Source organism: Rhinatrema bivittatum, chromosome 2 (genome assembly GCF_901001135.1).
Source record: "Rhinatrema bivittatum chromosome 2, aRhiBiv1.1, whole genome shotgun sequence".
Classification (NCBI taxonomy): Eukaryota; Metazoa; Chordata; class Amphibia; order Gymnophiona; family Rhinatrematidae; genus Rhinatrema; species Rhinatrema bivittatum.
The window spans coordinates 51251471-51273474 of NC_042616.1; the positions used below are offsets into that span (position 1 = coordinate 51251471).

The window sequence follows — 22004 nt, forward strand, 5'->3', positions numbered from 1 at the left end:
GGCAGCCACAGTTATCTGGATCTGTCCCCATCGCTGGGGTGTGCATGTTTGGAACTGCATTACTTAGACCAGTGGTTTCTCAACCTTTTTCCCCATCATGACTCACCTGACAGACCACGCTCATTACGGTGGAAATAAACAAATCAAGGCCCAGTATTACTTTTATTGTTAAGAATGACACAAGGGAAATAAGTACTCTGTCTGAACAAAAACTGCATAAATAATAGACATCCCATACCAAAACAGCATCAATTTCCAGCACTCAAAACAGTAACCACCTTACCTAAGAAAAGGCAACACTAAAAATATTACACCAGGCCTTAAGACATCAATATACATCTAATTAGGAAAATGGAACAAGCCAGGCTGCTGTAGAGCCCTACACAGAAACTACACGCCAGCAGAAAACCTCTTCACATGTGCTGACCCTCACCTAACAAAGAATAAAAAGAGACCAAAAACGCATAACTAGAAGCATGCAGACAAAAACTGAACTGGAAACCGCAACAAGCCAGAGAGACTGTATGCAGTGTAAGAAAGGAAAAAGAGAAACATCACCAGTCCTCATAAAACAAATCAAGAAATATAAAATCAACAGCAGTAAAACCATACTAACAACAAGAACAGATTATTTCAAAACAGCTGATGAATGGAATATCCAATAATTAGAAACTCAGAAAAAATTTCTAGATACCGATAAAATATTTCAAAATAGCAGACACAAAGACCCAGTAATGAAAAATAATAAGGATAAAAAAATGCTTTGCTCTGCATACGTGGAAACGTTTGATATCCAGGAGCCCTGAGATTGTTTTGAATTAGCAGGAGGGATGGTTTGCTTGCAACTTTCTCCTCTCTCTGTCACACACAAGCTCTCTCTCTCTCACACTGGCTCTCAATCAAACACATACACATGCTCTTTCTCTCACTTACATAGGCTCTCAATCACACATTTACACACATGCTGTCTGCCTTTTCACACTTACACACACAGGCTTTCAATCACACACTGATATACATGCTGTCTCTCTCACACACAAATTCTCATTCACAAACTTACACACAGGCTCTCAGTCACATTCTCATATGCTTTCTTATCTACACCTGCTCAATTACATACAGACACATATGCTCTCTCTCTTACTTATACACACAGGCTCTTAATCATCATGATCTCTCTCACACATACAGGTTCTCAATTATACACTTACATTTATGCTCTTTCACACACAAAGAAACTCAATCACACACACATACTCTTTCATACAAACAGGTTTTCAGTCACACACTTACATGTACAGACTCTCAATCACTCACTTACATAAGAACATGAGAAATTGCCATACTGGGTCAGACCAAGGATCCGTCAAGCCCAGCATCCTGTTTCCAACAGTGGCCAATCCAGGCTACAAGTACATGGCAAGTACCCAAAAACTAAGTATATCCCATGCTACCAATGCTAGTAATAGCAGTGGCTATTTTCTCAGTCAACTTGATTAATAGCAGGTAATGGACTTCACCTTTAAGAACTTATCCAAACCTTTTTTTAAACCCAGCTGCACTAATTGCACTAACCACATCCCCTGGCAACAAATTCCAGAGTTTAATTGTGCGTTGAGTGAAAAAGAACTTTCTCCGATTAGTTTTAAACGTGCCACATCCTAACTTCATGGAGTGCCCCCTAGTCTTTCTATTATCCGAAAGAGTAAATAACCGATTCACATTTACCCGTTCTAGACCTCTCATGATTTTAAAGACCTCTCTCATATCCCCCCTCAGCTGTCTCTTCTCCAAGTTGAAAAGTCCTAACCTCTTTAGTCTTTACTCATAGGGGAGCTGTTCCATCCCCTTTATCGTTTTGGTCGCCCTTCTCTGTACCTTCTCCATCGAAACTATATTTTTCTTGAGATACGGTAACCAGAATTGTACACAGTATTCAAGGTGCAGTCTCACCATGGAGCAATACAGAGGCATTATGACATTTTCTGTTTTATTCACCATTCCCTTCCTAATAATTCCTAACATTCTATTTGCTTTTTTGACTGCCACAGCACACTGAGCCGACGATTTCAATGCATTATCCACTATGACACCTAGATCTCTTTCCTGGGTGGTAGCTCCTAATATGGAACCTAACAGTGTGTAACTACAGCATGGGTTATTTTTCCCTATATGCATCACCTTGCACTTATCCACATTAAATTTCATCTGCCATTTGGATGCCCAATTTTCCAGTCTCACAAGGTCCTCCTGTAATGAATCACAATCTACTTGTGATTTAACTACTCTGAATAATTTTGTATCATCTGCAAATTTGATTACCTCACTCATTGTATTCCTTTCCATATCATTTATATATATATATTGAAAAGCACCAGTCCAAGTACAGATCCCCAAGGCACTCCACTGTTTAGCCTTTTCCACTGAGAACATTGACCATTTAATCCGACTCTCGTGTTTCCTGTCTTTTAACCAGTTTCTAATCCACGAAAGGACATCGCCTCCTATCCCATGACTTTTTAGTTTTCTTAGAAGCCTCTCATGAGGAACTTTGTCAAACACCTTCTGAAAACCCAAATACACTACATCTACTGGTTCACCTTTATCCACATGTTTATTAACCCCTTCAAAAAAATGAAGCAGATTTGTTAGGCAAGACTTCCCTTGGGTAAATCCATGTTGACTGTGTTCCATTAAACCATGTCTTTCTATATGCTCTATGATTTTGATCTTGAGAATAGTTTCCACTATTTTTCCCGGCACTGAAGTCAGGCTCACTGGTCTATAGTTACCCAGATCGCCCCTGGAGCCTTTTTTAAATATTGGGGTTACATTGGCCACCCTCCAGTCTTGAGGTACAATGGATGACTTTAATGACAGGTTACAAATTTTAACTAATAGATCAGAAATTTCATTTTTGAGTTCCTTCAGTACCCTAGGATGCATACCATCCGGTCCAGGTGATTTGCTACTCTTTAGTTTGTCAATCTGGCCTAGTACATCTTCCAAGTTCACAGTGATTTCGTTCAGTTGGTCTGACTCATCACCCCTGAAAACCATCTCCGGAACTGGTATCTCCCCAACATTAGTAAACACGGAAGCAAAGAATTCATTTAGTCTTTCTGCAATGGCCTTATATTCCCTAAGATCCCCTTTAACCCCTCAGTCATCTAATGGTCCAACCGACTCCCTCACAGGTTTCTTGCTTCGGATATATTTAAAAAAGGTTTTATTATGAGTTTGTGCCTCTATGGCCAACTTCATTTCAAGTTCTCTCTTCGCCTGTCTTATCAGTGTTTTAAACTTAACTTGACAAGGCTTATGTTTTATCCTATTTTCTTCAGATGGATCCTTCTTCCAATTTTTGAAGGATGTTTTTTTGGCTAAAATAGCCTCTTTCACCTCACCTTTTAACCATGACGGTAATCATTTTGCCTTCTTTCCACCTTTCTTAATGTGTGGAATACATATGGACTGCGCCTCTAGAATTATATTTTTAAACAATGTCCATGCTTGTTGAACCTTTAACCTTTGCAGCTGCACCTTTCAGTTTTTTTTCTATTTACCTCATTTTATCAAAGTTTCCCTTTTGAAAGTTTAGTGTTAAAGTTGCAGATTTACTTATTGTCCGCCTTCCAGTTATTAGTTTAAATTTGATCATGTTATGATCACTGTTGCCAAGTGGTCCCACCACTTGGCAACAGTGGTGGGACCTTAGTGGAAAGAAATCCTGCTTTCCACTAAGAATTAAATCTAAAATAGCTCCCTCTCTTGTTGGTTCCTGAACCAATTGCTCCATGAAGCAGTCATTTATTACATCCAGGAACATTATGTCTCTAGCAAGTCCTGATGTTATATTTACCCAGTCAGTATTGGGGTAATTGAAATCTCCCATTATTATTGCACTGCCAAATTGGTTTGCTTCCCCGATTTCTCTTAGCATTTCATCATCTGTCTGACTGTTGTCCAGGTGGACGGTCGTATACTCCTATCACTATTCTTTTACCCAACACACATAGGATTTCTAGCCATATAGATTCTACTGAGCATTTAGTCTCTTGTATGATCTCTCTTTTGGACTCTATACCCCCCGGACATAAAGTGCTTGCTGGGCAGACTGGATGGACAACTGGTCCTTTTCTGCCGTCAATTTATATGTTTCTATGTTCCTATAAAACATGAGTAAAAACTCATGGTAGGATTAGTGCTGTTTTATTTCATCGGTCCCAGAGAAACAATCTGCAGCTTTTAATTTTTATTTTTTTTTAATCAAGGGGTTGCCAGGTTCCTGAGGATCCAGGAACTGCTCTCCAGAGGCTCCACAGACCCTTCTCAGGGTCCTGGGGTAGCCAATGCTCTCTGGAGGCTTCACAGGCCCAAAAGGTTTCTGGGATAGCCATTACTCTCTGGAGGCTCCACAGATCCCTAAGGGTACTGGGATAACCTTCTAGGAGCTTGACCAGGTCAGGCCCTGGGAGAATCAATCCCTATAACCTGTTGTCACAGGAGCAACAAGGATTCAACCAGGCCAGTGCTGCACCCTGACTCTGGGAGTTTAACATCCTCTTCATGTCTGCAGTTACTAGAGACAGAAATTACTGGTATTGGACTAGGACCACACCTCCTTTATACCCCAGAGTGAGGACATTAAAAGAAGTATGTCCTCTGTCTCCCTCAGCTGTGAAGGAGGGAAATCCCATATGCAACGACTGGTCTAGCAGGATGATAAAGAAGTTGCCTGCCTGTGACAGTGACACCAGGGATTGAAAAGTAACTTCAATGTTGGCCTCTCAGCAACCTGAGATACTGACAGTGCAGGACTATGGAACAGCAATCAGTTAAGCACCACATTCTTTCATGTCAGAATAATACTCTGCATTTGCTGCCAAAAACTACCTGGGGCTGTATCACATTCAGCCCAGCTCGGAGAGCCCTAGAGCAGTGTCTATCAGCTCATGCACAGCAGCAGATTAGTTGATTTGAGTTTATGCTGCAAGAGTCTGGGCTAAGGTTTTAAGACCCTTTTAATAGATGAAACAGGAGCACAGCCATGGCCGACAGACTGACAGCAGCCCCCAGTCTCATAACTGTTTGCCCCTCCCTCAGCAGGCTCACACCATTCTCTGGTTTGCCAAGCTTTAATCCTTCACCAGGATCTTAAAAAATTGACTCCAGCATTTATACAAAGCTCCTAGTAAACCCTTAGAGATTTTATCCCTTATAAAAGACAAAAATCCCAAAGACTGATAAAATCATAGCAGAATATTTGCACAGCCTGCAAGAGTCTGGGGAGGCTCTTAGTGTAAAATGAGAGCTCCCACCCAGACTCGGCTACAGCTTGAGCCGGGGATTTAATCCAAACCCTTTCCAGCCAGCCTACGTGCAGTAACACCGTGCAGCTGCACTCCCATGCTTACCCCCACCCCCCAACTCTCCTCTCCGCCTGCGATCATGCACAATGAGGGACTGGGCCCCCTACCACTTCTAACCTGTCAGACAATGAAGGAGGGAGACAGGCAGGTTTTCCCGGGATCCAGTGCAGGGGTTCCCGAGCCCTTCCTCCGTCCGGCACCTCTGCTAATGGCTGTGTGTGCAAAGAGCGCTGGGTAATGGGGGAGGGCGAAAGGGCTGCAGACAGGCTGGAGCTGCAGAGCCCAGCGCACTCCCCTTTCCCCCCCCCACTGCGTTGGGTCACTGCACACGCTCTCATGGGCCCTCGCAAAGCATCACTGGGAATTGTAGTCCTTGATTCGAACGAGGGGTTTGCTGCAATGGATTCCCTAACAATCTATCAGCCCTCGCTGCAGAGCCTACAGATGTAATTGCCTATCTACGGGGTGACCCTAGGGCCCCGTCAAAGGCGACAAACTTGATTTGACCCGGTTTTAACCCCCCGCTACATAGACGTGGGTCCATTTTTTGCTAGGAAACTGAGAATTATATCTCCATGTACATAGATTCGATTAGTCCGAATCTCTCTACATGGAGCTATAGGATTACCTTATGTATAAATGCAATACGCTAAGTGAGGAAACTGGATGGGCGGGATCATGGGCCTTGCGGTCTCTGCCCTCGTATTTTCTTTGTTATGTCCTATATGCTTCGGCTTTTTCTAATAGGCGGGGCAAACTAATTAGATAGATTTCCACTATAAAAGAAAAGGAAAGCTCCTTCTTAGATCACAAATAGAAAACAGGAAGGCTTCAAAAAAAAAAAAAAGGGCCAAAAGCACCCAAAGCACAGTAGCTCCAGGAAGTTTTATAGCCCTAGATTCAACAATTCAACCGTACAGCTTCATGTCAAAAAGGACAGGCTGATTCAATCCTGGTTTTACCACTGCATGCTGGGAGACGTAGTGCTGCTTTCTTCTTTTTTTTTTTTTTCTTAAGGAAATTCAAACCACAGTTTCAGGGCATGCAATGGAGTGAAATAGGCCAGCCAGTCTGAGCTTGTGCCAATTGCTATGGAATAATATGGCCACCTATTTATTCAAGATGGAGCTTCCCGTTCGGTAAAGACGTATGAATTTTCAGCATCTTCCTTTGACTAAGCGTATTTCTGTGTCTTTTGATGTGATATAAAACCAATCAGCCTTGGACCCCTGCCAACCAGACCACAGATGATGCAATCGGGGAAGGGGAGGGGGCGGGGACCCTATATACTAGTCAACTCTATCCACGACCTATGTCAAGCCTGCAGTTTTCATCTAAGGTCACTGAATTTAGCCACTGAAAAATTCCAGAGGAACCTGATAAACCAGAGAGGGTCAGGTGTCAGAGAGAAGCAGTAACTGTTTAGGAAGATTAAGCGCTGAGGGCAATTATGACCCTCCTGTTGTTCCAGTCCAATTCTTTCTCGATCTTCTCAAGTGTTGCCATCTCTACACCTTTTTTCTTATCAAACAAGACTGCATGGCCCACTTAGCGTTAGGTGGGAGTTAATGGGAAAAAAAACCAACAACAAACAGGAGGTAGGCTAGTTTTATTGCAGGTAACTTGCAACCATGCAGTTAGCACAGAGAGAACGTTAATTGTATCCTAAAGAAAAAGAACCAGGGGATATTACAAGTCATACTGCAAAGGAAGAGGGGAAATTATGCATATAATCTAGGATAAAATGTGGTTGCCATGTTAGCCACTTCAGAACATGGAAATAAAGGCCAGTAAAGAAGATACATAAGGTGATACATTTTTACTGAACTAATTTAATATATTTCTTGACTATCTTTTGGGAACTACATCCTTTCATCAAGTATATATCAAAGCAATTGCACCTACTGGAAGATCTGCAATTTCATGTCAGACGAGATTCAATCTCAAGAAAGGAGAGGAGTTAACTATGTTTTTACAGAATAGAGAACAATTTTGGATTTTTATATTTGTCTCCTAACAAACTCAGTCAGGATACTGCATGGCTAGCATCTCTTTGATATTTATTTATTTATTTATTTAGGATTTTTATATACCGACGTTCTCGATACAAATATCAAATCAGGTCGATTTCCATAAAACAAAACTGTCGCGGATAAGGCGTTACATTAAACAGTATTTCAAAACATAAGAACGTAAATAATAAATATAGAAATATAACAATATAAAAGTATAAAAGTATAAAATGGACAACAATAACTCGTCAACTAACGAGAATAAAAGTATAAAAATAGCTAAAAATAAATGGAGTTAAGTTGGGATAAACAGGTAATAGTGAACACTGTTGGGGGGCATAAACAAGAGAAGTGTATGAGTTAATGAACTAGTGCATCAACAAAGTGATCTTTCAAAGCACGTGGATATATACTTGATTTGACTGTGCTAATAATGAGCCATCTTTGGATACGAAGTGCTTTAGATTATAAATGGCTAAATTGATTGGCTGATGTTTTTTCTTTGGGATTGAGCACTGGTATTTTTAAATGAAGGTCAAGTATCATTTGACTATCTAGCTGCTCTTATTGTAAATCTATGGAGTCTGTTTCCAGATGAACCTACTGCAGACATGTTTTAGTATTTGCGGCTATTAAAATGGAAGGATCCTGTGAAAGAACTCGATGATGCGTTCATCCTATCAGCCAGAGATTTCTTTAGCACGAATATATCTTGAAAGTGTAAAACTCATGGGAGGAGCCGACCCTTGGTGCTGTGGTGTAGTTGGCACTGCCAGTGCCTAGTGAGCAAACCCACTAGGCCCACACCGACAGCTGGCAGAGAAGCCCTGTGGGCGGACTGGCTGGAGCTTCACCTATACCAGCCACCTCCCCCACAGGCTGAGGCCTTTGGTTCTGGCAGGTCTTAAGTGGGTCTCTAGGGCAGTCCAAGAGCGAGAGTCCAAGGCCAGGCGAGGGTCAGGACTGGCAGCAGATAGCAGAGACGGATGACACGCCAGAGGTCGAAGCAGGCAGCCAGGAGCGGATTGGCCTATCGGGGGATCAGGCATCCCCCGGTGGGCCGATCGTTCCAGTCACATGGTCTGCCATGAGCGGCCGTGTCAGAGCCACGCTTGGCAGACCATGTGACGTGTCTTGGGCCGGCCTGGGCGGTGAATACCCGGGCCGGTCTGACATCGTGAGTCCACCGCTGCAGATAGCAGAGACATACAACAAGCGGCAGCTGAGGCTGGGTCAGGTCCAAAGCAGAAGGTTGGGTCCAGCTGGCAATCAAGGAAGGTCAGGGTCCAAGCTAGGGTCAGAATCCAGGCAGTCAAGCTGAAGGGGAAAGAGACCAAGACAACAGCTAAGCATGGATAAAGCTAGAGCAGGGCAGGGCAGGAATGAGGCACTGACCAGGAACAAGATGCAGGAATAGCAACATGCACTGGGACACAAGGCACCCCAGGGGACCTGCTGCTGAGGCGTTAGAGATGTGTCCAGGCCAGCTTTAAGTAGGGAAGGGCAGCTGATGTCATCAAAGGGCACTGCAGGGACTTTCCTGCTGCGGCTCCTTTATGAGTTGGCACGTCAGGCACGCATGCACCTTAGAGGAAGCCTGGATGGAGGTGGCGTGGGCGGCAGCTGTCCTTGGCGGCGTTCCTGCCACGAAGATGTTGGTGCCTGTCAGTGGTGTCGGGGTGAGTGCGGTGGCTCGCAGGGCTGTCCCACAAACTGCCAAACGTAACAGAAAGATCATAGCAATTATCATGTGAAAAACTTCGATTTTATGAATTAATTATATGAATTCATTATAATAGGTTTTCTCTGATGCTTTTGTGGATATTTGAATTTATTTTTTTAAAGGTTTCTGCAATATATTTTTAAATATCAGATTTTTCTTTATGTCTGTGTTTACAGCTATGGCCTTAGTCTTTGGATGAACCTTCCACTTTCTCCCTGAAGCAGCTGTTTCCAGTGAAACGGGATTTGTGTTGGAATTGAAATTGAATTTGTAGTTTCCAATTATCCCAGCAATGGGATTCCCTCTGGTTAAACTCCACTATGGATATTGCTTTCTGCTGCTCTGCTATATCATATATACATACTTGAGGAAAATATAAGACTTGTTTTGTTGGCCATATTCCAGCTTCACATGACAACCCCTTGACCTTGAGCTTTTCAGTCTACAGAAAATGCTGCCTTCTTGTACTTTATCTGAGGCTGATAAATAATTGAATGTTTGTATCATATCCCCCGCTTTCCCTTCATTTTTCTAGAGAAGGTCTTTAGCTTCTTCAGTCTACATTTGTCTTAAAGTGCTGACCATGCATCATTTTGGTGGCCTTCCTTTGAATTGCCTCTCCCTTGTCAATGTCTTTGTAAATGTAGCCTCCAGAACTGAACAAAGTACTCAAGTCGGCTTCTCACTAGAGTCCTGTAGAGAGGTAATATTACTTCTGTGTACAAGTGATGCCTCTTTTTTATTCACTCGAATATGGTATTATCTTTCCAGATTGCTTTGTCACACCGAGTGGCTTCTCTGAGGTCATCAGAGATGCTGACCCCCCTAGGTCTCTTTCTTGTTTGCCAGTTTTTTACCCCCAAGAAGGAAGTTGGCCCTTGGACTTCTGCATCACAAATCTTCTCTTAAAATTTTGATATTATATTCAAACACATGAGATAACCCACGACTGTCAGATCTACAAACAGACACATTTTCCCTTCTAAGCCTTCCCAGACGTCACTCATAAAGGCACTGAAGAGGACTGGGCTTGGTATTGATTTCCTTGGCACCCTGCTGATCTGTTACTCTCACCCTGCTTATATTTTTTTTGTCTCCCAACTCCCCGAGTGACTAGCTTGCTCACCAGTCTTCCCTGCTCGTGGCCTGCAGGTGCTATCGAGGGATGGCAGATGTTGGGTGTGGGGCAACAACAGCAGCACAAGGGGTAGACAGAACCTCAAGGCAATCTCCTTGATTTCCTCCATCTGATTTCAATAGTGCCTCAGTTTCTTTGCTCACCACTGCCTTTAAAACTGCCAGGTCTGTAGTTTTCTGCTTCCTCCTTATTCCCCACCCTTATCGAGCACCACTGCGCCTGCTCTTCTCCAGCCTCTTGGAATCACTCCTGTTAAGTGATAAGTTGAACAAAGCTGCAAGGGGTACACAGTTCCTGCACTGTTGGGGCATGTGCCTCATCAGCCCCCATAGCCTTGTTGGCCTTTAGTTGTCACAGGATATTGAGTACTTCTTGCTCAGCAAACAGAGGCCCGTTCGTGCCACAGCCCCCTATGTCCTTGCCTTTTACCATGGGTCCCTCACCCTCTCCTCATTTGAATATTAAGCAGAAGTTTTTGTTTAAGATATCTGCTTCCTTCTAATCCTCCTCTCCTTTGATTCTTAATACATTTATTAACTAACTTTCGGGAGCTATATTCCTATTATCAAGTCATTCTGTTTCGATCTGATGAAGGAACTAGAACTTCCAAAAGCTAATCAAGAACTATATAAAGTTAGTCCAGTATTAAGATTTTGTCTTGTTTTTTTTTTTTTTTGTGCTCGCTTTTATTTCTGTAGAAAACGCCACCTTGTAATTTTTTTTGAAGCTTGCTAGATATTTGAATGTTTCTATCCTGTCCCTCCCTCCCTATTCTTTCTTTCATCCAACGAGTACTTTTTGTGTTCCTTTAGCTTTTCTTTGCAGTGCCCTGTTCCATTTCAACGCCTGGTACCGACAAATGGAGTCGATATCACTCAGGCTACGGGGTTGGGATAACTTGGAGTCCAGTGATTACCACACTGTGCAGTGGGATCAGAGCCAAACCATAGTAGAATGAGGGTGCTAGACCTCAGAATTTAAGAAAATGAATGACTATGTTACGGAAGCCTCGTCAGGATTAGTGGGGGGATCTAAGAGGTCCAGGGGAACTGTGGACAGCGACCAAAAGGCACATTGAAATGGCAACAAATCCTCGTGCGGAAACGCTTTAGCAAGGGGAAAATCGACGAAGAGACCACCGTGGTTCACCAAGGAAGCAGAGAAGAAAATAAAAGCGAAAAGAATAATGGTTGTGAAATACAAACCAAACACAGGAGGAGGACGCACGGACAATTACCAGGAGAAAGAAAGGGAGACGTGAAGAGCGACTGACAAAGAGGCACCAAGCGTCCAGTCAGTAAAGACAAGGGATGCATCCTTCTTTAGTTATACAAGTGAGAAGAGGAAGATCAAAACACAATGATTCAATAAAAGGAATATAGCTCCCGAAAGTTAGTCAATAAATGTATTAAGTCAGTCCAATATAAAGGTATCACTTTATGTTTTTTTGGTTGATCTTTACTTCCGTGCATTCAAGTGGACTAACACAGGAATCCACATTATTTTGTTTCCACAGGAAAAAAAAAAAAAAGTAATTCAAAAGACCATAGGAAGTTAGATGGGAGATAAAGAGGGAATACTGCTTTACTGTGAGGGTGGGGGATGCCTGGAATAGCCACCGGCAGAGGTGGCAGTAATCGCAGCCACGACAGAATGTAAACATTCCTGGGACAGATCGAGAGGGCAGTGGTAAGAACAGGGATGGGGGAGACGGATGGTAAAAGAAAGGGGGCAGGGGGAGAGGGGGTTAGACTTGGTTTAATTGCCGCACCGTACACATTCATCTAACAGCAGAGGGCCAAAAAAAAAAAGGAAAGCGCAAAGCCAACCTGCACCGAGCGGTGGTTAGGGTTGCCCATCTCGCCTAAATTCAACCCCAGCCGGGCTGATCTGCTCCTGGTTTTGCCCTGGTGCATGCATGGAGATGTAGTTCCTACTTTTTAGGAAAACCCAGAAGTACATCCCCATGCGTGGAAAGCAGCAAACCAAGATCAGCCTCTTCCGGTTTGGTTGTATTTATCATTTTGGTTATTTACATTCTTCTTTTCCATCAGAAGGGTAATTTTCAAAGGGACGACTGCGGGAAAAACAAATAGTGCTTTACCTGCCAGAAATAGGCCTTTAGAAAAATATGTGCGTAAGTTTTCCCCCCAATCCTACCCAAAAACCCCCCAAACGTTCCCCACACAAAATAGCAGGTGTAACTTTGCGCTGGTAGTTTTCACAGGATCATTTTGAAAGCTTAGGGGTGAATTTTAAAAGCATTGCTCACGATAAAAGGCCCATATATACGTGAGTATCTGGGCCGTGCAAGCAATGCATATTTAATAAACTGTTTAATTTTTCCAACATTCACAATCACGATCACAAACGTGTGTGTAGGAGAGACATCTGCCCCTGTCCCCATCCATTACGGCAGATATCCAGTATCATTCGAGACACAATGTACAAATACATTTTAATACCATGCCAAGACCTCCTGATTTCAAGAATAGTCTTCAAAAACCGAGAGATAGGCACTCCCACCTGCCCCGCTATTTCAATACACATATCCTCCTATATTATCAAAGCCATTTCATTCCAGTTACAAAGAAATCGGTCCCCCGTTTGATACCTGATTGCCTACTCTGCTCCTCCCAATTCTTCCAAAAAGACACCCACACCTCATCATATATATTTGGTCGCCTATGGAGCATGCAGGTTAATTTTTCAACCAGAGCTATTTCAAACACCCGCCTTCGCCCGCAGGCTAAAAGTAGGGGTTGATTTCCAGACAGAAGCTATGGTGAACCTTCTCACATGTCATCAAGTGATCCACCAGGGTCCTCCTCGCGTTACCAAGATTATTACGCCCCCACTGCCACAGTAAGCAGAGCAAGGGGGACAACCCTAATTCCATATTCAAAATGTCACTTGTCTCCCTCCTAATCTGTTCCCAAAAGCCCCCCCACCAATGGAGACTCCCACCACACATGCAGGCAAGTACCCACTTGTCCACACCCCCTCCAGCTTAGATTTGAAACAGCAGTTGTAAATTTAGCATAATAAACTGGGTACCTATTGTATATGCTCTGTCAAGCAACTTAAACCATCAGCTCCACTCAGCGACTGCACATAGGTACTCGATGCGCCTTTTTCCATATAACTAAAATCTGTTTGCAAATCTGTATTGCAATGTTCCGTTATATTGAGAGGGGATGCTGCTCCATCTGACTTACTAATACTGCCTTATAAAATCTGGAGATTCCTCGCCTAGGCATCTCCTCCCGCACAATTACTTTCTCCACTGGATTAAGAGCCTTTTGTTCTCATCCCTTTCTCTGATACTCCTCCACCAGCCATTGATAGAAAGGTTTGGACTCTTCTGCTATCCCATATTCATCTCTGAGGTCCGGTAACGATTTCATCTGGGCATTTTCCTCCTCCCAGAGTTGCCCTAAAACTTTTAACCCAGATCTCCACCACTTGGTCGCCTCCCTATGTAACACAGTGGACACCAATCGTGCATTACGCCGTACAGACACAACTCCCGACAAGGGCTGTTTAGTGAGACTAAAGATTTACACATGGCCTTCCAAATCCTAAGTCTGTGTGATACATAAGGTCTTGAGCATCCAGCTCTTCGCACACCCTGAAGCACATCCAGCTGCAGCAGTAACATTGCTAAATCCAGTTCTCGCACAAGCTGAGCTTCTATGGAGTACCAAGGTGTTACCCGATCTCGATGAAGCCACACCATGGCACCCATGAGGCCATCCAACCAATAATACCCCTGCAGGAATGGCAAAGCCATACCACCCGCCTCCTTGGGCCTCCAAACCATCCGCAGCCTAATCCAGGCTTGTTTATTATTCCAAATAAATGTAACGAGCATCCCCTACAAAGAAGAGAACTTCCCCCTCCTCCCCCAGGTAAACAGTATTGGTACATGCTGAAATAGGTATATCAATCTCGGAAGAATATCTATCTTTAGGGCATTAATTCTCCCAGCCCATGAGAGAAAACGATCGTCCCATGCCCTTAAATCTTTCTGAACACGATCAACCACAGGGGCACAGTGCCTCTTGTTCAATTCTGCCGGAACCTTAGGTATCCAAATATCTAAAGGGTAGATTTAAAAAAATTGTGCGATCACGTACTTTTGTTTGCGCACCTGGCGCAAACAAAAGTACGCTGGATTTTATAAGATACGCGCGTAGCCGCGCGTATCTTATAAAATCCGGGGTCGGCGTGGGCAAGGGGGTGCACGTTTGTGCAACCTGCGCGCGCCGAGCCCAGCGCGCGCTGCCTGTTCCCTCCAAGGCCGCTCCGATTTCGGAGCGGCCTCGGAGAGAACTTTCCTTCGCCCTCCCCCCACCTTCCCCTCCCTTCCCCTACCTAACCCACCCCCCCGGCCCTATCTAAACCCCCCCTTACCTTTATTCCACGATTTACGCCTGCGAAAAGCAGACGTAAATCTGCGCGCGTCGGCCGGCTGCCCTGCTCCGTGTTCCGGTCCCGGGGGCTGGTCCGGAGGCCGCGGCCACGCCCCCGGGCCGAAACCACGCCCGCATCACTGCCCCTAAAACGCCACGTCACACCCCCGAAACGCCGCATCATTCGACCACGCCCCGACACGCCCCTTTTAAAAAACCCCGGCACATACGCGCGTCCCGGGGCTCTGCGCGCGCTGGCGGCCTATGCAAAATAGGCGCGCGGGCCCTGCGCGCGTAAATCCGCCCGGAGTGTATAGCAGTAAATGATGAGATTGACATAATTGGCATCACAGAGACCTAGTGGAAGGAGGATAACCAATGGGACAGAGATATATCAGGGTACAAATTATATCACAATGATAGGGAGGATCAACTAGGTGGGGGTGTGGCACTTTATGTCTGGGAGGGTATAGAGTCCAACATACAAGAGACTAAATGCTCAGTAGAATCTATATGAATAGAAATCCCATGTGTGTTGGATAAGAGTATAGTGATAGGAGTATACTACCATCCACCTGGACAAAATGTTCAGATAGATAAAATGCTAAGAGAAATCAGGGAAGCTAACCAATTTGCCAGTGCAGTAATAATGGGAGATTTCAATTACCCCAATATTGACTGGGTAAATATAACATCAGGACTTGCTAGAGACATAAAGTTCCTGGATGTAATAAATGACTGCTTCATGGAGCAATTGGTTCAGGAACCAACAAGAGAGGGAGCAATTTTAGATTTAATTCTAAGTGGAAAGCAGGATTTGGTGAGAGAGGTAACGGTGGTGGGGCCACTTGGCAACAGTGATCATAACATGATCAAATTTAAACTAATAACTGGAAGGGGGACAATAAGTAAATCTACAACTCTAACACTAAATAATCAAAAGGGAAACTTTGATAAAATGAGGAAAATAGTAAGAAAAAAACTGAAAGATGTAGCTGCAAAGATTAAAAGTGTTCAACAGGCATGGACACTGTTTAAAAATACAATCCTAGACGCGCAGTTCAGATGTACTCCATGCGTTAAGAAAGGTGGAAGGAAGGCAAAACGATTACCAGCATGGTTAAAAGGTGAGGTGAAAGAGGCTATTTTAGCAAAAAAAACATCCTTCAAAAATTGGAAGAAGGATCCATCTAAAGAAAATAGGAAAAAGCATAAGCATTTTCAAGTTAAGTGTAAAACATTGATAAGACAGGGAAAGAGAGAATTTGAAATGAAGTTGGCTATAGAGGCAAAAACTCATAATAAAATTTTTTTTAAATATATCCGAAGCAAGAAACCTGTGAGGGAATCGGTTGGACAGGAATGGTTATCAAAACGGAAAATGTCATAATACCTCTTGAATACTGTGTACAATTCTGGTCGCCGCATCTCAAAAAAGATATAGTTGCGATGGAGAAGATACAGAGAAGGGCAACCAAAATGATAAGGGGAATGGTACAGCTCCCCTATGAGAAAATGCCGAAGAGGTAGGGCTGTTCAGCTTGGAGAAGAGACGGCTGAGGGGGAATATGATTGAGGTCTTTAAAATCATGAGAGGTCTTGAACCAGTAGATGTGAATTGGTTATTTGCAATTTCAGATAATAGAAGGACTAGGGGTCACTCCATGAAGTTAGCAAGTAGCACATTTAAGACTAATCGGAGAAAGTTATTTTTCACTCAATGTACAATAAAGCTCTGGAATTTGTTGCCAGAGGATGTGGTTAGTGCAGTTAGTGTAGCTGGATTTAAAAAAGGTTTGGATAAGTTCTTGGAGAAGTCCATTAACTGCTATTAATCAAATTTACTTAGGGAATTGGCCTGCTATTAATTGCAACAGTAGCATGGGATCTTCTTAGTGTTTGGGTACTTGCCAGGTTATTGTGGCCTGATTTGGCCTCTGTTGGAAACAGGATGCTGGGCTTGATGGATCCTTGGTCTGACCCAGTATGGCATGTTCTTATGTTCTTATGTTTAAGGAATGTGTGTTACTTGAAGTTAAGGTGAGCTGCATTGATTGTTTTGATTTTGGTTTTTCCACTGTAAATAAACTGCACCTAAGGAACAGCCAGAATCTGCCTTCTTCTTTCTCTGGCTGTTTCCAAGCCGCTATCACCCAAGTAATCACAGCTTGGCCCTTGAAACGTTTTGCTTGCGTACGAAGGGATATCCAGCAGCAGTGATTTTTATCCTGCTAAAGGCCTGTAGGAACTTATCATCTTTAGTATATACTTGAGTACAGTATCTCTTTGAGGCTTGCCCTAAAGCTCTTTTGTATCACCCTGCTGGGCAGACATATTAACTATCTTGATCTTCCTGCAAAGGGAGAAGGAATTAGTCCTTAATTCCCTAAAGGGTTCAGATGGCGGTCCCTGGTTCCCAAATGGGATCTTGATTTGGTTATTACTGTGCTCGTGAGTCCTCCTTTTGAGTCTTTTAGACATATCTTTCTGAAGGATCTGTCTCTAAAGGCAGTATTTTCAGTGGCCATTTGTTCAGCCAGATGCATTTTGGAATTGCAGGCCTTATGCCTATTTAGTTTCTTTAGCAGATTGCAATCTCCTTTTACCCAGTGCCATCCTTTTTTTGCGCAAGGTCATCTCACATTTTCATCTTAACCAGACAATCTCTCTTCCAGCTTTTGTAAAAGAGGAATCTCTCTTCATTTCTGGGATATTTGTTGAATCTTCCTCGGGTATCTGAAGGTAACTATTTTCTTTAGGAAGACTGATAGACTGTGTTTGGCAGTTCTCGCAAAGGAGAGGCAGCTTCAAACTTGTCTTTAACCTACTGGATCAAGGAGGCAAGGAGGTGTACTTGCTAAAGGGTCTATATGTTCCAGAGTTGCTTCTTGCTCATTCTACAAGGACTCAGGTTTCCTTCTTACCAGAGGCGACTGCAGTTACTCCAGAAGATATTTGTAAGGTGGCCACTTAGTCATCTATGCATTCCAGCATTAAGCAGAGTGGATGTATATGCTAAAACAGATGCAGCCTTTGGGACAGGTGTTCTCAGGACAGCCCAATCTTACTCTTGCCCTTGTTAAACTGGGCTTGGGTACTTCCCACATGTCTGGACAGGTCTATCAGGATGACCAGGAAGGAGAAATTTAGTCTTACCTGTTATTCTCCTTTTCTTGAATCCTGCTAGACCAGTGGCTGTAGTTTTTCGCTTGTCCTTATTTGAGGCCTTTGGGTTTTGCAAAAATGTCATCTTCCTTACTGCTCCTTTTTTTAAGGAGAGTGAGATTTATCTGAACTGTTTAATTTGTTTTACTTTCCCTTCCCCTTCTATCCTGCTAGAATACAGAGGGAAGGATTTCTGGGGGAGTATTCCTCAGTTATTGGTTTTCTTTAAAAAAAAAAAATGTTCATAGGGTTATAGGGAGTTTTTCTAATTAGTTATTTTGATAGAAGGATACTGGCAAACAATTTTGCTGTACCAATACTAATACCAGTGGTGATGTCATTGAAAAAGCTGTGTTCTCTGTCTCAATCTGCTGGCAGTGTGGCATAAACCCTGGACTGATCAAGGAAAGCAAATTAACAGGTAAGACTAAATTTCTCCTTTATTAATATGTAGCATTAAAAACACGTATAACAGAATAACTCATGCTTGACAGATAATACATATTCTATTTACGGTGAATATCTAAAGAAGTGACTATATATATTTTCAGTGCTCATTACACAGAGGTAGTATTGCGCTACAGCACCAGAAATGGGGTGTCATTTAAGCCCTGGCTTATTGCAGAAAGTAAAACAGCGTGCAGGTATCAAGATGCACGAGACTGGCTGAATAAAATGATTTCCAGTTTAATGCTTCCTCCCACTGAAACTCTTTATCACCTCAGGTAAGTCATTTTATCTCCCGGTGCCTCAGGTACCCACTCAAGATAGCAAGCTCTTCGGGGAAGGACCTTATTGTGCCTAAATTACTAATAATGCTGCAAGCCGCTTTGAACATCATTGGAAAAGACAGGCTACAAATCCAAACATTATTATTATAGTAGTAAGGCGGCATAGTAAGAGGTTTTCTCTATCCACCCACCTGCTGGATCATCCACATTTGAAAACTTTACAATGTCATAAGTGAGGGACTACGTCAAACAGCCTGAGAGCACGTTTAGCACTCGTACCTTACGTGGATGGTCAAAAAGAAGCTACCCAGGTGAGCAGTTTCTCTCTATGAAAGCTGGCTTAAAGCACACACGCTAAAAGTGCTCAGAGGCTTTGCACCTGCTCTTTTGTGTGGGCAGCCGAGAGGCATAAAATGGTGAATCCTTAAGAAAAACGTTGTGCGTACGCACTACCTTTCCCCACCACGAATGCCTTCTCACTATCCATCTAAAAGCACCCGCATGTTAATCTAAAAAGGGCACTGCACGCTCGGATGAAGATTTGGGAATGTCCCATGGAGTAGTGAGAAAAAAACACTTTTTTGGTCTCGTTTTGCATATTTTTACAAACATTTTTATTAATCAGTCTGTACATGGAACTGTTTAAAAATAATCTAGAAATATTTTTTAAGGGTACCCTGATCATTAGGGTTTGTAATGCTATCAGATTTTAAGTCATTACCAATATTTATTGAATAATAAACATAAATTGATCCTTATATACCTAGATACAGATGTAATACATGATAACTGTCTGCAAATAATATCTTCAGTTGCAGATATCAAGAAAAATGGCTGTCTAAATACAATGGATACATTTTTTTCTTATCATATATTTATCATTAAAATATGCTCATTTACAGGTGATACACAAATCTGTAATAGGGTACGTACAATGGAAGGGGTTGAAAAACCGGAACAGGATTAAAAAAACAAAACAAAACTGGAAAATGCTCCAAGGAATTGGAAGCTGCGCTCCATTGCAAAAGAAAAAAAAAAGTGAAAAATCATAATATCTGGGGTAGAAAAATCCATTAGCTATCTATCAATTAGAAGGACAACAACTGGCAGTAATTAAAGCGGAATGAGATCTAGGATTAAATATCCCAGATGACTCGAAAGAAGCCGGTCAATGTGATAAATCAACAGTGAAAGCTACCGGTATGCTCGAGATCACAAGGAGAGGCATCAGCAGCAGAAAGAAGGGGCCAACGCTGCCCTCGGATAGGTCACTTGTGAGACACCCCCCACCTGGATCGCTGTGTTCACTTCTGGAGACCGTACATTTTGGTAAGGACATTTGAGAAGATGGGAGACAGTTCAGGGCTTTCAACAGAAATGACACAGAGAAGCTTAAACCACCGCCTATGTACTTGGCTGCAGAAAAAAAGAGAAAGGGAGTTACGACTTAAGCATTCAGATATCTGGCAGGCTTCACTAAAGTAAAGGAGAGTGAAGTGTTCCCATACAAAGAAATTCAAGGAGAAAGAGTTCATGAGATGAAGCTGGAAGAAGGGACGCTCAGAGGAAATGCATCTTTGCTGAGGTGATGATGGGCGCCTGGCATGGCCACAGGCAGCGATGGCAGTAACCAACTGGGAAGAATTTCAGTTTGCGTGGGATAGAAACAAAGTGCAGGGGCAAAAGCAGGCTTGAGAACTTGGGTACAAGAGATTGTGGGGACGATGCTTGGGTGTTGGATTAAGCATGGCAATGTGGATGCTCAGCCCCCCAGAATGGCAGAGGTCCATAAAGAGGGAAGATGACAAAATGGACTTGCATGAAAAGTGATATCCTGCAGAGTGATCAAATATGTTCAGCTGACAACTGGGAGATATTCTTAGCTCGCGCAGTGTAGAAAGGAATAGCAGAGCAGACTGGATGGATCAATTGGTCCTTATCTGCTGTCCTTTACCCTGTAGTATACGATTATTTATACAGCACCCCTCTGGTAGATTGGTCCTGTAGGGAGATATCCCATGTTTTACCACTGAAAGCACCAAATATGAATCATAATAGCCAAAGAAGTATGCTCACAGGACAAAACACTGTCACAGCTAAAGAAAAGAAACTTTGGCCAGATGAGAATTGTAAACCAGCACTGAAGGATACTATCAAGATCTGCCTGTTTGTAAGCTCCTGTGTAAATAAAACCAAGGCAGAGGGACAATGCAACAACTTAAGCTCATAAGGAAGAGTCATGGACCAGCCAAGGGAGTCCAGAGATCAGAAGGACCCCCACCCTTGGAAGAAGGGGGAGGCAGTCTGAGACTGAGAAAACACTGATTCTGGCATACAGCTTGGCAAATGGGGAGGAGGGGGGGGAAATCTCTAATGCGGCTAAGACCCTCCACCCACCACGTGATTATGCATGAGCTTATGCATATTTATCAGCTGGAAAGTATAAGATGGGGGGGGGGGGTGAAAAGAGCAAACTGGAGGAGCGAACCCGAAGCAGCTCAGCACCCCCTGCTATTGAAGAGGGAGAAGACTAGGTGTGGCCAGGAGACTGGAGGGAGGAGACGCCCTGCTTAGGGTCAGAGAGTGACATGGAGTCTGAGACAGTGAGGCGCTGAGAGCAAGCCCCAGACAGCCTGGCAAGAACCAGGCCCAGAAGCAAGCCTCCTTCCCGGACCGCCCGCCAGCTCTGCCAGTACCAGACCCAGAAGCCAACCTTCTCCCTTGACCACATTCTCCAGACCTCCAGCCAGAGCTGCTTCAGAGGTGAGCAGAGGGATATTGCCTGAAGTTGGGACCAGGGTTAAGTAAGTTAGCCATAAGTATTAATATATTAAGCAGGCTAAGGTTTATGGCATGTTTGTAACCACCCATGGAACAGAACTTTCTTAGGGTAAATTGGTGCTTAGTGGCCAGGATGTTAGAGACAGGAATTGTTATCTTCTAAATGCTAAATCCTGCCATATCTGATAAATAAAAGTCTATTTCTGAGGAGAACACTTTGTCTTTTTCTTGAACTTAGGATCATGAAGTAAAGTGGGAGGATAACTGGAAGTCTCCTGTAGCAAACAGGTCCCTGCACCTCTAAGCTTACTTACAGTCCAACTCCTTCCTCTGAAGGTCCCACTGTTCACTTGCAAGATCGTGGTTCTCTCTCTGAAACAAGGGTGGCAGGTCAATCATATCTTGCAAGGGGTTAGGCAGTAGGCCTGCACAGACTAAGCGATTGCTTAGGCCCCAAGCAGTTCAAAAAGGCCGCTGAAATCACTTTTTATTTTCTCTGTGGACCTCTGCTCTCCCATCCCCTCCCTTTAGGGCACTGTCTCTGGAGTTCAGCAGTCCTGTTTATTTTACATGCAAGGATTCCTCTCATTAAACTAAAGGGAACAATCGAAGAGACACTGCTGCTCCAGGTCTCTCCAGTGAGCCCTCTACGGAGCCGCAACTGATG

General features: G+C 43.4%; 1 protein-coding gene across 1 annotated transcript in view; it reads right to left on the reverse strand.

Moving 5' to 3' along the window:
* Positions 1 to 5762, reverse strand: part of LOC115083934 (zinc finger protein OZF-like) — a 31241-nt gene extending 25479 nt beyond the window's left edge. The window contains exon 1 of the mRNA XM_029588062.1: positions 5490 to 5762. The gene's annotated coding sequence lies outside the window, so the exon portion shown is untranslated. The remainder of the gene's footprint in view (positions 1 to 5489) is intronic.
* Positions 5763 to 22004: the final 16242 nt, after the last annotated feature.